Genomic DNA, 8,734 nt, shown 5'->3' on the forward strand with positions numbered 1-8,734 from the left:
TCAAATACAGAACTCTGAAATCTAAATCTATGATTTTTCGGTAACCACCGACGATGCCCCATGTAAGAGAACTTCTTCCCATTGTACAACCATTGCGAACATGTTTGTGCAGCACAACAAGGACACGCATAACGACCCTTGGTACTCCAACCGGATAAATTGACATAAGCGGGAAAGTCATTAATGGTCCACATCAAAGCTGCACGTAAATTAAAGTTCTCCTTTCTCAGCACATCGTATGTCTCGACACCAGCCCACAATTGTTTTAACTCTTCAATAAGTGGCTGTAAATAAATGTCGATATCATTCCCGGGCCCTTTCTCTCCAGGGATAATCATAGATAAGATAAGGGAAGATTGCTTCATGCAAATCCACGAAGGCAGATTGTAAGGAACAAGCACTACTGGCCAAGTACTGTAGGCAGTGCTCATGATCTTGAAAGGATTAAATCCATCAGATGCTAGCCCAAGCCTCACACTCCTAGGATCGCTTGCGAAGCTTGTAAATTTATTGTCAAATGATTTCCAAGCTAAAGAATCTGTCGGATGCCTTAGTAATCCATCATCGGTTCGTCCATCATGGTGCCATGTCATTGACTCCGCTGTCTTCGACGGCATGTAAAGCCTTTGAAGCCTTGGTATCAACGAAAAATACCGCAAAATCTTGGCTGGCTTCTTCCATGACTGTGCATCATTTTCATCGTCATTCCCATCTGTGTTTCTACTTGTCCAACGAGAGTGGCCGCGTACATGACAGCACTGTTGGTTTCTCCGATCGCCCCAATACAGCATGTAGTCATTTGGGCAACTATGAATTTTGTTATACCCAAGGCCTAAATCTTTTATCATTTTCTTCATTCTTTGCATGACCGAGGGATTTTTGCAAACGGGAACATTTCTCTCAAAAACTCTAATAGCATCAACGAGTTTCCGGTCCACCCTCCCAAACACTTTAATTGAAAAAGACGAACATAGAAGGACATCTTTGAAAATTTTGATCCCTCATACAGTTCTTTGTTCATGTCATTAAATAGCGCGTAGAACTTCGCCGCTTCTCCATTCGGCTCTTCATGACGAAAACTACTTTCCGGTTCGGTAAAAGCATTTCCACTAACATTACAATCATCAGAGGTCATGAAGTCCGCTGGGAATGATTCGACACCATGATTGTGCATATTAAATGCATTCCGTAACATACCTTCCATGTCATCCCCTCTATCAGACTGATGATAAGCAGTATCAGGATAAGTTACATCCATCCTTGAAGAGGAAGTACTAGGCGGGCATTCTCCATGAAATAACCATTGTTTATAACCCCGAACAAACCCATCAACAATTAGATGCTCGTATACAACTTCACGATAATGCCAGTTTATGTTGACACACTTCTTACACGGGCAAAGAATCATGTTCTCTTGGCTTGCATATTGAAATGCAAAATTTAGAAAAGTCTGTACTCCATTTCGATAACCGTCGCTTACCCTTGACAAATTCATCCAAGACCGGTCCATTTCTTAGATCTTAAAGTCTGATTTTCACCAGAAATTACAATGGTAAGTTGTTCAGTGGTAAGTATAAATGAGTTATGTGAGTATATCATATGATATATATTTATGTATTAAGTAAATTATGTAAGTTATGTACATGTATAAGTTAAGTAAGTTATGTATTAAGTAAGTTATGTAAGTTATGAAAGTAATGTATGTAATGTAAGTTGTAAGTTATTATGTATTATGTAAGTTATGTAAGTTAAATGTATTATGTAGGTTATGTAAGTTGTGTAAGAGATTTAAGTTATATAGGTTATTTAGGTTATGTAAGTTTTGTAATGTGCAAGTGTCAGGTTATTGTTATTACATTTTAATAAGATTATTGTTAAATATTTTTTAATAAATAATAAAAACAAAAAAAATAATTTAATTATATTTTAACATAATTATTGTTAAAATAAAATAATATATAATTTAATAACATTACTAATATAAGTATTAACAATATTTAATAATAATTTTAATATAATATTATTATTAAGAATATTTCATTGCCTAATATCATTTGCTTCAATCTAACATCTCACCTGTTGTCTTAAGTCACAATAGCCAATATTTTTTTATATTTTAATATTCCACATATTTTTTTATATTTTATTTTATCTTTTATGATAACATGACAACAAAATTTAATTATAAGGTATACTCTTTAATAAATTAATTATTTATAGCAATCTTTTGGTGAAATAAAAACCTTCAAATTTTACATAAAAATTACCTCATTGTTTATAACATTAGTTATTTTCATATGTGAAATAAAAAACGAGATCTCATAGTCCTATGTTTTTAAAAAACTCATAGTTCTTTTCAATTAATTATATGATTGCGTTTTTTGCACGAAGCTGCTGCAGAAAAAACATGATAAAGGGAAAATTCTGTGTTCATAATCCTTTCTAAACTAAAAGAAAGGTTACCAAGTAAAAGAATTGATTTTCAACAAAGAAAACCGAACACATGAGGTAGAAATTGTGATTTAAGCAAAGTCTAAATGTGGTTATGAATAAGTTTACATCCAGTTACGAGTCATAGTTAGAACATTATAATTTAAGATACAAACCAGAATATAGATAAGAACCCAACATTATATTTTAACTCACATTCTTAAATTAAAAAATAGTGATTTAAAGACACTCATATGCTTAAATGATATGGAAAACCAGATTATGCATAATGTGCAAACCAGATTATGATGAGAAAGTAAATGGTATGGATGAGCTATTTCCCATTTAGCAGCAGAAATCAATAGAAGCGGTACCATCTTAGCAGTAAAAACCAGTCCATTTTTTTTAGGATCTCGTTTGGGATTTTGGAATTATAATTATAGCAAAAACCAGTCCATATTAGGAATTTGGGAATTAGCAGCAAAAACCAGTAGAAGGTCCATTAAAATCGAATTCATTACCTGCAAATGTCATCCCCTCATAAACTTGTAACAACTTTTTTTTATCAATTAATTTCGGTAAAACCTAAATTACACGGGCAAAATTTCATCTAAAAAAACAACCACATGATTTCATCGACACCAACAGAAAAGAAATGAAAGCATTTGATGCATACACCAAACCGTCGTCACCAACAACATAACATTTACTCCAAACCAATGAAATCATTCCCAGTATAAAAGAAGTGAAAGCTATAGTGTACCTTCGCGACGATGAAGAAAAATGAAACGATTGAAAACCCTATACACAGAGAAGACGATTTCAAGACATTTCAGGGTCATCAACAAATAACAAACAAAAAAATTAACAAACACAATAAAACCCAGTGTTTAAATGCGCAGAATCGGGAAATCGAACCTTAAATACTGATTCCCCCGACGACAGAATCCGAATGTCTGCCCACCTTCTCCGTCTTCTCTGTCTAGGTTATGTGAGTTAGCAATAAACCGAAACAATGAAGCTAAATAATCCTTATAAGTTTGCAAGAAACCGAACAACGGATGTAAGAAATCGGATGTAAGAAGCTTTTCAATTGAAGAAGAAATCGTAGATAGAAAAAAGATTTAGGGATTTCGACTGATTGGGGATTTGGTGCTGGGGGCGGGGATTTAGTCCAAAACTGAAATATGTTTAAAACGACCCCGTTTTCAATTCCAACTTTTCTGGCGCTTACAACCAAACGCCACTATTTTTACAACATTTACGGCGTTTTGAGAATAAACGCCACTAATATTTAATTCGTTAAGTGAAACGGTGCTGTTTCGTTCAATTTATATTATATTATCTGCAGCGTTTATTGGCAAAACGACACTAATATTTAGATTGTGTGGCGTTTTTCAGAAAAACGCCACTAATTATTCACTTTTAAAATATATATTAATAAATTTATAAGTTTTCAAATTATATGATATATATTTATGAATTTGATACATTCATATCACATTATTTTTAAGCAGGTACATTGTTATGACTTTATTAATATTATTTCAATAATATTATTTAAAAGTATGTTACATATTTAATACATTAATTTTAATTGTTAAAATTTAATAAATTTTATAAATCTTAAAGGGTGTATAATTAAAATTTTATCAAGAATTTATAAATTATTGATATTATTCAAATAATGTATTACAATTTTAAATTTATGCTATATTTTTAAGTTAAATTGGGTTGATGGAGATATGCCAGTATAATTTCATTTCATTTAGCGGCGCTTAAAGAAAACGCCACAAATCTTACAAATTTCAATTCATGAAACGGCTCCGTTTTATTCAATTTTCCAAATATTATTTGCGGCGTTTGTTACAAAAACGCCACTAAATTATTTATATTTATTTATAAGTAATTGCGGATATTATTCATATTTGCGGCGTTTTAGTATAAAACGCCACTAAAATTTCATGTACAGAAACAAACGGTGCCGTTTTATTAAAACATTATTCAAATAATGTATTACAATTTTAAATTTATGCTATATTTTTAAGTTAAATTGGGTTGATGGAGATATGCCGGTGTAATTTCATTTCATGTAGCGGCGCTTAAAGAAAACGCCACAAATCTTACAAATTTCATTTCATGAAACGGCTCCGTTTTATTCAATTTTCCAAATATTGTTTGCGGCGTTTTTGTAAAAAACTCCACTAAATTAATTTCATTTCATGAAACGGCTCCGTTTTATTCAATTTTTCAAATATTATTTGCGGCGTTTGTTACAAAAAACGCCACTAAATTATTTATATTTATTTATAAGTAATTGCGGATATTATTCATATTTGCGGCGTTTTAGTATAAAACGCCACTAAAATTTCATGTACAGAAACAAACGGTGCCGTTTTATTAAAACATTATTCAAATAATGTATTACAATTTTAAATTTATGCTATATTTTTAAGTTAAATTGGGTTGATGGAGATATGCCGGTGTAATTTCATTTCATGTAGCGGGGCTTAAAGAAAATGCCACAAATCTTACAAATTTCATTTCATTAAACGGCTCCGTTTTATTCAATTTTTCAAATACTATTTGCGGCGTTTTATACAAAAACGCCACTAAATTATTTATATTTATTTATAAGTAATTGCGGATATTGTGTTCATATTTGCGGCGTTTTAGCAAAAAATGCCATTAAAGTTTCATGTACAGAAACAAACGGTGCCGTTTTATTAAAATATAAGTAAATTTTCTAGCGTTTTCATAAAAAACGCCACAAATGATTAACTGAAACAATGCCGTTTTCAATTTAAAGATAATTTACGGCGTTTTGTTGAAAAACGCCACAAAAAAATGCAATAAACATTTGCTAATAATTATTCATTTATTTATCTATTGTATATTTAATTTAAATTTTACATTAATAATTATTCATATTTTAAGTAATATTTAGAAGTATTTAATATAAAAATTAATAACTCCTAATTCCCAAATTCCTAACCCATAACCCCTAAATCCCCCTTAACCCTTAAAGCATAAACCCTAAACTCCTAAATCTCCCTAACCCCAAAAGCAAAACCCCTAAAAAATTTATTATATAATTTTACTATTTAAATTTTACGTAAATAAATATTCTTTAAAAATATTATGTAATATTTAAAAGTATTGATACATGTATCAATCTACATGCATAAAGTGATTGATCATCTATCTATTATATATCTCTTAAATAATATAAACTATATTAAATTTAAATATATTAAATTTCTTATTAACTTAAATAACATATTTCATATAAAAATTAATAAAAGATATTTAATCTAAACTTAACCTTTAACTTTATCGTTCAAACTCTAAACCCCAAATCTCTAAACCCCTAAACCCTAAATCTCTAAATCCCTAAATCCCTCTAACCCCAAAAGCATAACATCTAAACCCTAAACCCTAAATCTCAAACCCTAAATTCATACCCTGACCTACTCCTTAAACTCTAAAGCATAAACTATAATGATAATTAATTCAATATTTTTAAATTTAATACTACCTCTTTTACGATTATATAAGAAATTATTTAATATATAAACTAACAAATCAGTAATGTATCCAAAAAACTTTAAAAATATTTTAAATAATAGTTTTTTAATTTTTCAATTTTTAAGAAATATTTTAAATTATTTTAAATCCCTGATCATTAGCGGCGCTTTTTTAAAAACGCCGCTAAAACCCCTAAAGCTAAGAAAATTGGGCTTAGGTTTTTAGCGGCGCTTTTACAAAAAACGCCGCTAAAAACCTGAGCATTAGCGGCGCTTTATATAAAGCGCCACTAAATCCCTGAAAGCTGGCGAGACGACGTCGTTGCGCCAGATTTTTTGCGGCGCTTTCCCAGAAACGCCGCTAAAAGACATGAGCATTAGCGGCGCTTTCATAAAAACGCCGCTAAATCCCCAAAAGCTCAGAAAACGGCGACGTTGGCCTTAGGTTTTTAGCGGCGCTTCCTTAAAAACGCCGCTAAAAACCTGAGCATTAGCGGCGCTTACTTAAAAACGCCGCTAAATCACCAAATGCTCTTGAAACGGCGTCGTTGCACTAGGTTTTTTGCGGCGCTTTCCCGAAAACGCCGGTAATGTTTATTTTCAGCGGCATTTTTCATAATGCGCCACTAATGATCGATCTTTAGCGGCGTTTTGTATCCAAACGCCGCGAAAAACGCCGCTAAAAGCCTGTTTTGGTGTAGTGAATGCAGAAAACACATATGCAGTCTTCTTTAAGAATAAATTTCGGGCATTCAGACAAATTCAGTCTTCCTTCCTGTCATGCTATTGACCCTTTTTGAAGACTTAAATTTGTTTAGCTACATTTCAAAAGTTCAGGTTACCTTCCCAGGTTTGACTTATCGACAATAACTCTATCGCAAACTTTACGGGCCCGAAAATTTTCTTCTTGGAACTTGGCTTGTACATAGTTTCCTTCTTTAAAGATCCATTTAATAACACCCTTGTCCGTGGCTTTGAATAAAATGATTTGGCTGAAGAATAATCACCTCCAACATTGTGGACCTGTACTTACCAGGTAGTCCCGTGGGACTTTTCTATGACAAAGCATTCTACTGTGATACTACCAATAGTAGATGGTTCTCGGCAGACTACCTCCTTCTTAGATTTCCCTGGGCAGACTTCCATACTTGATAGTCTAAAATGGCTTCCCCACGATATAGGGTCTTGACGGACATCCGTGCCTTCTGTTGTTTCCCGAAATACTGCCCACCAACATACTTTGGCGGAATTCCCTTTTATTTCTGGCGACCTCTTTACCCACAAGTTCTTAGCATTTCAATCTGTATAACCATCTCGATTTATTATAGTCCATATTAGTTTACCCGATAACTCTAGCGGACTCATATTGGACACTTAGAAGGAAATCCCTTTCCTCCCACTTATGTTGCGATTAATACGCTTCTACTTGTTCATCTTACCTTCGTATTTTAGCGGATCTTCTTAATAACACACTAGCCCCCGTTCCTAGATGTGCCATGATTATCCCGATAGATTGTTCCTATGCAAGTCATATTGTGATTTTCCTTTTTATGCCCTAATAGACTTTCCTATTTACTTCCCGACGGACCCCATTTCACCATGAGATGTACCTATCCACCTCTAGATCGTGTCATGGCTAACCATGGACTTTTGATTCTAAAGAATCAAAAACCCCTTTCGAGGTGTCACCCCGAAGGACTTGCATACCATTTACACGGTGTCGCCCCGAAGAACCTATATATCATTTACATGATGTCTCTCTGAAAGATTAGTAGATAATCATTATTATGCTGTCACCCCGAAGGGCCAGTAGATAATCGTCGTCACGGTGTCACCCCGGAGGACCACTGGATATTTGTTCTATGATGCCGCCCAACTCCCTTGCATCCGGTAACAACCTGCCCATTCCTCCATTACACCGATTACTATTTTCAACTACCTTGTCAATGTAACTTCCTCCGTACTCTGCATACAATAAGCATGCATATCACTCAAGTCATTATACTTATTACTATATCATACAGTACGCCATTGACCATTTTCATAATCATTTGACATCCAATGTACATACTACATAGTGCTATGTATACTCAGCATGCTCATTCACCATTTTAATACACAACAATAGATTTAGACAACTCAGAACAGACATAAATATAGATCATTCAAACAACACAATATCATCCATCACCCAAAATTAGAGTACAAAAACTCACATTAAATTCTTCATCCTCATCAGCTTAGCTTCCCAAATGCCAGAGCCTCCTTCTTCCTAGCTGCTAAGCATGAAAACCACATATCGGTTAAATCAAAGGTATTCAAACCTTAAAAACCTAGAACCCATAAACAGAAACTTTTCAAGAATACTTACTTTCTCTTCCTTTAATCCACAAGTACAAAAAGGCTTAGGAGCTTCCTACTTACTGGATTTTTTACTTTCTGAACTCGAGTCTTACATTTACCACCCCATGTAGAGCTTTCCTTAAATTTCTCTTCTTCGAAGCAACCGAAAAAGACGATGAATATGAGAAGAAGATCATAACTAAATTGAGAATAATTCATTCTAACATAAATATATATACCTAGATTGCACGGTCTCTACAATCTCAAATAACCAATCATCCCTAATCATATTGTCTCGCACTAAGGAACCAACTGATTCCAACATAACCAAACTAGAATTGGTTCCCAACTAATTACCAATTAACCACCAAAATTTTCCAAGTATTCCAGTAGAGCCCGCCAACTTACTATATTTTTCAAGAAACTTCCAGTTC

The sequence above is a fragment of the Gossypium hirsutum genome, chromosome D05, assembly GCF_007990345.1.
Source record: "Gossypium hirsutum isolate 1008001.06 chromosome D05, Gossypium_hirsutum_v2.1, whole genome shotgun sequence".
Taxonomy (NCBI): domain Eukaryota; kingdom Viridiplantae; phylum Streptophyta; class Magnoliopsida; order Malvales; family Malvaceae; genus Gossypium; species Gossypium hirsutum.